Raw genomic sequence first — 11,742 nt, 5'->3', positions numbered from 1 at the left:
GTAAGGCTTTAAAACGAATTCAAAGATAGAATTGTGTTAGTCTGAGTCAAGATGTATAGGCTTGCAGTATAAAATTGCTTTATACTTTTGTATTCTGTTATACTCTTTATATTCATTTTATACTATTATATTCTTTAGAGCAAAGGGATATTTTACCACCCTAAAGACTTACTGAAACAACAAAGTTGGTAGAATAAGCTTTGGTAGATAAAGTCTGTTTTTTTCCAGCCCTTTCCACATTGCCCTATATCTCAGGATCTGATTCCAGATTATATGCTTTAAACTGAATTATATGAGTCCCCATGGTCAGATAATCTGGGATAAGAAGATAATCTGGGATCAAATCCTGGAATATAGGGGCAGTGTGGAAGTGGCCTTTGATGCATCCAGAGAAGTAGATTTGGGACCCATCTATACTGGTCACATATGCTGGAACTGATCTGGAGTGGAATACTCTGGATTAGCAGAGGTCTGCACAGCAAGCCACTGAGAGTGGTTCTCAGTTAGTGGGTGTCTGCATTGTCTGACAATGAGCCATCCTGGTGGCAGGAAGGATTTTGCATGTCCTACCAGCACCAAATCCAGTTCAATACTGCTGGACAACCATCTTTACAGTCTCCATCATATCTTTCTCTTGGTAGCAACCATGTTCTGGCACTGGCCAGAATGCCAGATGACATGGGAGAGGGAAGGGAAAAAAGGAGGACTCCATCTCCTTTCCCCAATTCCTTCTCTGATCACTCTGGTCGGCATTGGATATGCCATAAGTGATAACCACCACCAATTTCATGCCTTGTAGTATCCACTAAGTTGAGACATGTGCTATTCTAAGTGCCTGGAAAATTTCAGCCCACGAAAAGCAGCCATGGCCAATTTTGAAAGAATACTGGCCCAACTGTTTACACATGCTCAACATGTGTGTGAGCTATAGAGCTTTAAAAACCTTCAGGTACCCCCTGACTTTGGTTAATATGGCACAAAGCCATGTTAAGCCACCTTGTTGTTAGGGCGAATCAAACTCATGTATCATGTGAATGCTACAAGGTCCATTCACCCCCACTCTGCCTGTGTAGATGGGCCCGTAGTCTATGAATGGTTATGTTATCAACTTCCTTCTCCTATTCTCTAAGGTACTACAAGATTTTTTGCACTAAAAATAGTTTTTATACTTGACTCAGGGTGAGTCTACACTATATGATAAATCCAGGGCTAATCTGAAGCAGAAATGCTCCAGATTGGCTCTAAAGACAACTAAATGCACCATCCTTAAGCTATGATGGTGTGAGAGAGGAGAAAAGCTTTGGATGTGATGTCTGTCTGCACAGAGACAGGTTCTGGTTGGTGGACTTCTCCCTGGATGAAGGAGATGATGGCAAATCACCCAGATCTGCCCTCCTCCTCAAAGCCCTTACACTGCAATCATGACAACCAAGTGGTTTGGCATGAATGAAGTGGGGTAGTTGCGAATACCATCATGCTCACACTGCCAAAAGCAAATCTGTAAGGACATCTAAGGCTGTCACTACACTTACTTTAATTATATTGACACAAAAATTTACTGATTACACTTTCAAAGTCTAATAATTGAGAAGTGATATTATTACTATTTCATCTCATGCCATGTACACAAAGCTTAAAAGAAATGTGAGGTAATTATTAAATGGATAAAGTGATTTAGTAACCTTTCTTCTCATTGTTTGAAGCTCTTTCTTTCTTTCTTTCTTTCTTCTTTTTCTTATCCTTTTTTGCTGGACATACAGAAATATGGTGGGCTATTTTTAAGGACTGAGAGATCTCATGGGAACTGGCATAGTTTTTGATGAAAGAATATGACAAAATAATATAACTGTGACTTGGCAGTGGAACTGTATTTACAGATATACAAGTGAAATCAACATCTTGATAATTTCCTGGAAATTAAAGATGACAACATTTAAAGAAATAAATAAGGCTAAGGTCAAAGAGGATTGTTTAGCTGACCAAAGAAATTGTTGAAGAAATATATAAGACGGTGAACTGTTGAGAGAACAAGTCAACCAGATGCTGATAAAGAGAAGTTGAAGAGGAGCTTTGGAAGAAATTGAGGTGTATACTGTTAGCGTCTTCAAGCAGAAGAATGAATTTGACATGGACTGGAATGGCTCAACACTTTCAAAGTAAGAAAATAGACAGTGTGGGATTTTTATTTATTTATTTATTTATTTATTTTGCAGGGGTGGGATGGGACAGCCTACTAAGAGCAAGGGTTTTCATATTAGAGATAAAATTGTATTTTTGAGAACTCTGTCAAGACCAAAGGTATTTATAACAGAGAGAAAAAATGATGATCTTGAACATCAGAGGAATAACAACAAGAAAGATTCTGTCCGGGAAGCAAAAGAGAGCATGAAAGAGCATGGGTTTTTAAAGATCTGGATGAACAACAAGTATGAGTAATCTGCTTATCTTAAGTATTTTTAATACAGCAGCTGAGATAACCTCCTGTGAGATTAGAATATGTATAAGAGATAAATTTAAAAGGTTGGCTTCTACTATTTTGAAGATAACATATATGTTACTGTGATATTTGATGTGGATATTGGATTTATCACAGAAAATACTTCTACAGGGATGTTTTTGATTATATCAAATTTAAAGAGAGGGTTTGAAAAATGTATATATACACACACAAGATAATTTAGATATAAACAAGATTGATTCATATGAATGAGGATTAATGGGACTTGTCTAAAATGTGGTGAAACAGTAGATAATGAAAAAAAGGTAAACATTAGGTTAGAATAAGATAGGAGGGCAGCCTTATTATTAAGGGGAAAAACTTCTTGTGTGATACTTTTTATTCAGATAGATTGCTGCAAAACTGAATGTAGAAAGGTAGAATAAGTCCTTGTAAATATGGCCCAATGTGAGCTTCAGGATATGCAGGGAGAGTTTTCTCTTAGTCTTCCCAACTTCACAGGCATTGTTGGTGAAGACAAGAAACAGTCTTTTCTGTGGTTGCTTTCAAGTAATGGAGCTCCTTTCTATGGGAGGTTTGGATGGTGCCCTCTTTGTTCTTCCACCAGCAGGTGATGGGGTTTCAGTGGCACAATGGGTTAAACCCTTGTGCCGGCTGAACTGTTGACCTGAAAGTTGAAGGTTCAAATCTGTGAGATGGAGTGAGCTCCTGTCCGTCAGCCTTTGCTTCTCATGTGGGGACATGAGAAAAGCCTCCCAGCAGGATGATAACACATCTGGGCGTCCCCTGGGCAACGTCTTTGTAGACAACCGATTCTCTCACATCAGAAGCAACTTGCAGTATATTCTCAATTTGTTTCTGATACAATAAAAAAAAACCCAGCAGGTGAAAACATGTTTTTGAGTTCTTTTAATTTCAGCTATTTATTTATTTATTTACAGCACCTTTCTCAACCCCGGAGGGGTCTCAAGGCAGCTTTACAACATAGGCAACAATTCAATGCCTTTAAAAACAGAGTATAATAAAATGACCATTTAAAATAAAATAAGATAATAAGATACAATTAAAACAATTAAAAGCATTAACCCAATACAACAGAGTAATTCACATGATCCATAAGCGTAGTCTGGGCTGTTCCAGTAGTTGGTTGCACATCTTTCATATCTATTATTGCACCAGATCTATAAAGCAATGGTCAAAAATCTGCGTCTTCACTTTTTTACAGAAGGTCAGGAGGGATGGGGCTGATCTAATCTCTCTGGGGAGAGAGTTCTACAGCCAAGGGGCCACCACCACGAAGGCCCTGTCTCTTGTCCCCACCAATCGTGCCTGTGAAGATGGAAGATATGTTTGGACAGGTAAGCTGGGCCAGAACCGTTTAGGGCTTTATAGGCTAAAGCCAGTACTTTGAATTGTGTTCAGTAGCAGACTGACAGCCAGGGGAACTGGCAGAACAGGGGTGTTGTATGATTCCTGTACACAGCTCTGATGAGCAATCTGGCTAGCGCCTGTTGGACCAGTTGAAGCTTCTGAACAGTCTTCAAAGGCAACCCCACGTAGAGTGCATTGCAATAATCTATTTGGGATGTAACCAGAGCGTGGACTACCATGGCCAAGTCAGACTTCCCAAGGTACAGGTGCAACTGGAGCACAGGTTTTAATTGTGCAAAATCTCCCCTGCCCACTGTTGGGATTCCAGGCTCAGCAATGAGTCCAGGAGAACTCCTAAGCTGTGAATCTGCGTCTTCAGGGGGAGTGTAACCCCATCCAACACAGGCTGTAACCCTATTCCCTGTTCGGCTTTGCGACTGACCAGGAGGACCTCTGTCTTTTTTGGATTCGATTTCAATTTGTTTGCCCCCGTCACAGCTGTCAAGCACTGGTTCAGGATCTGAACAGCCTCCTTAATAACAGGTGGGAAGGAGTGATAGAGTTCGATGTCATCTGTTCACATCTGTACGTCATCTGCGTACGGATGACATCAAACTGTCCCAACAGCTTCATGTAGATGTTAAACAACATGGGAAACAGTATTAAACCCTGTGGGACCCCACAGGACAAAGACTGTGGGGTCAAGCAGATGTCCCCCAACAACACCTCTGGGGGCAACCCTCCAGGAAGGACCGGAGCCACTGCAGAACAATATTTCTAAGGCCCATTCCTGCAAGGCATGCCAGAAGAATACTGTGGTCTACAGTATCAAAGCCCATTGAGAGGTCCAGCAGAACCAACAGGGACACACTCCCACTGTCCATTTCCTGGCGTAGATCATCCACTAAGGTGACCAAGACTGTTTCAGTTCCATGTCCCGGCCTAAAGCCAGACTCTGCTGGGTCCAGATAATCAGTGTCTACTAAGAATGCCAAGAGTTGCAAGGCCTCCACACATTCCAAGACTTTGCCCAAAAAGGGGAGATTGGAAACTGGCTGAACGTTAGCGAATTGAATGGGGTCCAGTGGTTTTCTAACAGCTTGTTTTAACCTGGCTGGAATGCTGCATTCCTGTAAGGAGGCATTAACCAACACCTTCACCCACTCTGCCAAACTCCCTCTAGCTTCCTTTACCAGCCAGGATGAGAAGGGGTCTGGGATGCATGTGGTTGGCTTCCCCTCTCCAAGCACCTTGTCCGCATCTTCGAACTTCACCAATTGAAAAGAATTCATCAAAACCAGACAAGCAAGTGCTCGTGTTACATTCTCAGAGACTGCTGTTAATAAGGTGTCAAAGCCGGAGTGGATCAGAATGACTTTGTCCGCAAAGAACCAAGCAAATGCTTCGCAGAGGGCTGTTGTGTTTTCAGGGATCCGAGATGGGATTTAACCAAACTTTAACAACTCGAAACAGCTCTGCCAGACAGTTCCTTGTAGACGCAATATTAGCTTCAAAGAAAGATTTTTTTTTACGACATCTATTGCCGCGGCGTATGCCCTTAGATAGGCACACAGCTGTGTTCCATCTGATTTGCTACGCTCTAAATGCCGCACGCACTCTAGTTCCATCTCCTTTCACTTCATCACTGCCAGCTCCTCGTTGAACCAAGGAGCTGGTTTAGCTTGGCTATTCGAAAGGGGACGTTCTGGAGCAATTGTGTCTATTGCCCTAGTTATCTCCTATAGAACTATAGAATTATAATATGTATACAAATTATTTTAAAATCTTTTTAAGACTAGGTTTTCAATATTTTTTCACTGTTTTAATTATGTTTAAATAATACTGGTATTTAATTATTTTTAAATGTTTAAAATTAATGTTTTAGCTGATTCTTAAAATATTGTAAACTGCTTTGAATCCCTTTTTGGGGAACAGTTGGATATAAGTTCAACAAATAAATAAATAAAAACAGTTCTTCTCTTACTTTTTGTAAGTTTTTTCTTCCCATACTTGGGATTTGAGTCTCCATGAGACCATATTGAGTAGCTGCCACCACCCATTGATTTAAGCCCCCTTGAATGGGAGATTACTGGAGAAAAAAAGATCCCCTGTGCACATGTACACTGAGCAAAAAGGCATGTGAAAGAGAGCAAGAAAAGAAGAATTTTTAAAAGATGGTTTTATTCTAAGCAAGGTATCAACAAGATAAAGGTATCTCTTACATGAAGGCATCTGCCTTCAGGCATACTTAGGAGAAGTAACAAAGTTGCAAAACAATCTGAATTGTACCTTAGCTAGAGGTTAAAAGAAATACATTTTTCCTGTTTACAGTCTGATAAATATAACATTACAGTGCACAATGAAATGCCCTTATGGCTTCAACGTGGTATACTGCATATTGTCTGAGTTATGACGCTAATCTTGCGAGAGCTAGAGACTGTCAAACTTCTAAGCAGAATAAAGCCTGCTGTTCACAGGTGTTTTACAGAATCCCCTGCAAGCTTATATCATGGCATCTATCACCACTGTCATTCACCTAAGATATATATCTCAGGAATGAGAGTATCTGCTTCCTCTCTTATTTAGATGTTTAGTCAGTGAGCTAACGCCTTACATGTTGTAGAATTCCTTCAGACAATTTGTCTTTTGCTTTGTTCCCCATAGATTTAGAGGCAGGTTTTGACCTTGGAGAACAACACTGACATTGTTACCAATGTCACAGGAACAGGCTTGTCGGCATGTTGGTACAACAGTGAACCTTGAAATCCAATCGCCAAGTTAAATCACCACCGGTTCTAACAATACACATTCTCTTTCATCATGGACTGACAACCTTTATTGGAGCTTGGGCAATATAAGCCATTCAGAATGAATGACCTGAAAGCTAGCAGCAAGTACAATGAAAAGATGGGAACCAATATACTTACTGATGTGTCTTATTATACAAATGCATATACAAATTATTATTATTTGTATATAAAATTACAATATTTATATATAACAAAATTATAAATTTCCAATGTTATTATTTCTGTTTTTAAAAGATTAATCTTGTTAGAATTTTCTTTCAGATGTGCCATGTGACCAATGAAGCACTGAAAAGCTGATACACTTTCTTTTAATTAGTCCATGTAATCTCAATATGTCAGCGAGAGAACAGTAGGATGTGACAAGACTTAAGTTGTTATCTGAGATAAATAGGATTTCAGTTCTATGGCTGGGGATGCAAAGAACATCCCTTTTTTTTCTTTGAGAAGAGGTTTTTTGACCTCATCAGATGGGGTGACTTTAGCATCCTAGGATGCTTTCACCCCATCTAAAGGATGAAGCCCCATGCCAGACATCACATGATGTTGAGTGATTTCTGGTGGAGGCCCCATCCCCAACCAGAGTAAAAGGATTGCTGGTTACTTTTCCCCTCAACATGGGGCCTTGCAGAGAGGGTGATGCTTTCCCTATGTGATGGGGAAAGCATCGGCAAGAGGGAGCTGCATTAAGATGACAGATTCACCCCGCTGTCCCTCTCTTTTCTCCTAGATGCCAGCCCTTACTTTGCCTGGTCTTTATGATGAGGCCCTTGGTGGGCTAAGGCACCTCCTTAAGAAAACAGTTCCATTGCTTATGACAGCTTTTGCATTTTGGGGTTTGTCTGTATGCATCCCTTAGAGAAAATACATTTACTAAAAGGCAGTGTACTTTGAAAAAAAAATGTAATGTGGCGTCAAGCATTGTTTTATACACAAAACATTTTGTACAAAGCTCTTCTGTAGATGAACTTTTCAGAAAAATGCCAAAATACAATAAATAAGTACACAAATAAATAAATGAAAAGTATAGAAATCTCCAATAATTTCACCCAACAGGGAAAAAAGCCTTTTCAGATGATTCATTATTACATGTATAAATAAAATTAATCTTTAGTCTGAAAAGCATAATAGTCAAATGAGTGTTGCATGCTATGAAGTAGCTATTTAACTTCTAGTAGGTGCCAGGTCTAAATATATTATTCTTTAAAGAAAGTCCAACAGAATGGCATCAATTCACTGGTCAACAGTTTGTAAGCTCTGGAATATTTTCCATGTAGTCAGCCTAGCTGGAGTTGATGCTAATATGAGTGGGAAGGTTTAATTTAGTTTTTTAAAGAAATTTTCAGTAGATTGAAGAAAATACAATATTCATATGGGTGGGACTGATATCCACAATTGCATTTATCCACATCCATCAAAACATATCCACTCTAGTTATTTTCTAGGTCTTGCAATGTGTCTCCATGTTATTCTTGGATTCAGTATTATATTCACATGTCCACGTAAAGTCTGGGAACATATCTCCTACGGATACAAAGGTTGTACTGTACTCTTTTCAGTGTTTAGAATTCCAACTTGGTGTTTGTCTAACTAGCCAAGAAACCAATATTATAATGTTTACTGCCAATCTCCAAGTTAAATGCATAGAAAATCTTAACTTGAATCTATTATAACCAAATCTCGTAAAATATTGTGTGATCTGAGCACTGGTTTCGTTCTTAGAGACCAGTATTGGAATTCCCATGTAAACTCTTCAGATTGCCTTGGGTAAGTCACACTCTTTCTGTCCCAAATCAAGGCAATAGTCTTGTCAAGAAAACTCCATGACAAATTTACCATAGGGTCACTATGAATTGGCAATGACTAAAAGACGTACAATAATAACAAAATCAGGAAAGCAAAACTAATCCATTATATTTTCCTGCTGAAATGAAGGTAAAATGGACCTATCTATCGTTTTGCATATAAAGGCCTCTGGAGTTTTTACTCCAACAGTGTCAAGGTGACAGAAGATACATCTATACTGTAGAATAAATGTAATTTGACACCACCTGAGCTCCCTTTGCTCGATGCAATTGATTAATGGGAGCTTTAGATTTACAATGACTTTATCTTTTTTTTTTTTTTTTGCAAAAATGCTGGTGCCTCACCAAACTACAAATCCCACAATTTCATAACATTGAAGCATGGCTATTAAAGTGGAGTCAAACTATATTAATTCTGCAGTTTAGATGCACCTTGTTTCTTCTACTTGGGGCCCTTCCACATAGCCATATAATCCAGAATATTAAGGCAGATAATCCACAATATCTGCTTTGAACGGAATTATCAGAGGGTCCATCCACACAGGGCCCATAACATGTGAGTTCCTGTGGTTTTATTAGAGGCATCCAAACAACATCTCTGGAAAAACCAAATTAATTTGTGACAAAGCAGGAAAACCCTGCTTTGTCCTGAATTAATTTGATACTGTATTAGACCCAGGTCTTCCTGAAAGACCCAGATCTAATGCAGTATAGGCTCTATGGGGACTGATCACACAGCTCTCTCTGGTTTTTGGGTTCCAAGAACCCAGAAAACCCAGAAGACATCAACCCCCTTTCTAAAAGACTGGAAAATATAACTTCGCTGGCTGCCATTTAACTGCTGCCAGAGCACTCCAGGCACATAGAAATGCTGTGCCAGAAGAGGAGGAAATAGAAGCAATTTTCTTCCTTACCCCCCCCCCCCCCCCCATCTGATGCGCAGAAGAGCTCTGGCAGCAGTTTAATGGTGACCAGGTAAGTTATTTTATATTCTAAAGTCTTCTTTTTTTGGAGTGGGATGACTTCGATGTCTTGGTGCCTTCCCAGAAGGTCATTTAGACACCCCTGTGGGAAGCGCAGGCTTTGGGGGTGGGATGGGGACTAAAGGCTGCTCCAACCTGAGTTTTTTCAACCTGGTTCAGCATGGACTTTTCTTCTGTATGAAACTGACCTGAGTCCATATTGCCATATAATCCAGTTCAATTTAGATTTTAAACCGCTGTATGGAAGGGGCCTCAATGACAACCATCTACACTAAAAGCTACAGAAGAGCTTGCATGAAACACAAGCTTCTGTCCTCTAATACTTTACTGTTACCCTTGAAGCTACTTGTTTCAACTATCAACTGTGGCCTAATGTTTTTTCTTTAATTAATAACTTAATTAATAACTCAATTCTGAAATTAAGTTAATGCTTAAATTTCAATTTAAGGCAATCTCTTTGGTAAAAAAAAATAATTTAATTAAGTATTTCATTTTCTCTAACTTAATTGATTTTAACAAATTTGAACTTATTATTCTAACCCACAAAGGGAAAAGGCATCACCATACATAATTAGTTAACAGTGTTGGCATAACCTCTGGCCTTAGAGTAAGGAAGTAAAAGCATAGCCTGTACTTCTGATTATCACTAGTCATAACACTATGGGGGGGGGGGGGGAATGAAAAAGTTTCTGTTCCTACTTTGAAAGTGTTATTTTCTGCTTAATTGTGCTGTACTTACTTTGAACGTAGTTGTTATACTCCAGAAAATCTGGTTTTGTGGCTGCCACAAATTATGTTGAATTGGTTGAGACTCTATGAGAAATTCATTGAAAAACTATAACAAAACGTGCTGCAGGAGGTCCCGTAAAAGCACAGTTTTTCCAGTTTAATCAATGTTTTCCATGTTTTTAATGATAGAAGCAATTAGAAAATGACATTTATAATCCAGGAAAAAAAATTGTGTTATATTGTGTAATCTTAGTGAAAGAAGTTGTATCTTGTCTCTTTCTGTTAAAAATGTATACAAAACCGATGCTGATGCCGTTCCAAGTCTACCTAGTATCTTCCTATTCTTCAAATGTTCACCTGAAATACTTATTGGATAGAGTAAATCTTCCAAGTAACTTGTAAAGTTATACTGTTAGACTACTTTACAGATGGAAATGCAAAAGTTAGGAAGGAAAAGCACTCATTTTCAAACGCTAATTTAATCGGCATGATTCGTGCAGCACAGACCATGCTGCGAGATGATATGTGCAATACATCAATGGAACCGAGCTTCACATTTGTTAACAATGTGACAGTAAAGTAGAATCTGTCTTACATACATGGACATAAATAGCTGCAAACAAGCCATAGTTATTTTCCATCCACACATCCATATGGATTGATGTGCCATACAACAGAGACAGAAGATGGCACTCTTTCTTCAATGTGGATCATGTGGACTGTACTTCAAAGTGTAGTACGTTTTCCTGTCTATTAAGGAAGACCATATGCAAATAGCAATATAGTAAATCTTTTGTAAGCATGCCATTTCTGCATGAACAGCAATGTAATAAACCAGAAACCATGTTTTGCATTATGAATAAATCAAATGAATCAGATTATGCAGCACTAATGACTGCATCATTGAGATAAGCTGTCTCATGTTTTGTGCATTGTTTACATTATTTTAAAAAAGAAAGATGATGGTGAGGAGGAAAAGTTTACTGAGCAAGAAAAATGAATAACATTGTTTCCTATTCAGCAGATCTGAATTCTCCTGACAGCTTTACATCTCCCACGTATGCAAATTGAACCTAATGGAAACGTTAAACTAAGGAAGCAGCATCTTGGAGGAATAAAAGAAAAATACAAATTAAAACCCTAAATACTGAATGGACACTAATGCAGCAAAATCAATGATGTATGATGTATATATTCTGCTATTGGCCATGATTAAATCAACAACAACAACAACAACAACAACAACAACAACAACAGTGTTTACCTGTTTATTACCTGCCTCTCCTGAAGCAGGGTCCAATGAACATAAAAACACAATAAATTACTAAATTCCATGGAGAACACATGCACATGCACACGCACACACAAACACATATACAATGTGTCCGTAAAATATCTTTGCCATCTTAAAAATGTATTACAAAGGCAATATGATGAGATATTTTAATCAAATTTGTTCAATATATTCTGTGGTTATCAAAACTGTTAATCACATTGTGTTTCTGTATTTCAGGTACCTTATTGAGGAAAGAGATACTGTTAAATGAAATGAACCCCTAAAAATTTCTACTCCTCAAGATTAAATTTTA

General features: G+C 38.6%; 1 long non-coding RNA gene across 1 annotated transcript; it reads left to right on the top strand.

The window, feature by feature from the left end:
* Nucleotides 1-944: 944 nt before the first annotated feature.
* LOC134297450 (uncharacterized) lies at nucleotides 945-9,360 on the top strand. The gene is made up of 3 exons (XR_010004205.1): nucleotides 945-2,156; nucleotides 3,684-3,816; nucleotides 6,494-9,360. It is a non-coding gene; the product is annotated as an uncharacterized LOC134297450 (long non-coding RNA).
* Nucleotides 9,361-11,742: the final 2,382 nt, after the last annotated feature.

The sequence above is a fragment of the Anolis carolinensis genome, chromosome 3, assembly GCF_035594765.1.
Source record: "Anolis carolinensis isolate JA03-04 chromosome 3, rAnoCar3.1.pri, whole genome shotgun sequence".
NCBI lineage: Eukaryota > Metazoa > Chordata > Lepidosauria > Squamata > Dactyloidae > Anolis > Anolis carolinensis.
The sequence above is the reverse complement of the archived record's forward strand: the minus strand, read 5'-3'. Positions and strand labels throughout refer to the sequence as shown.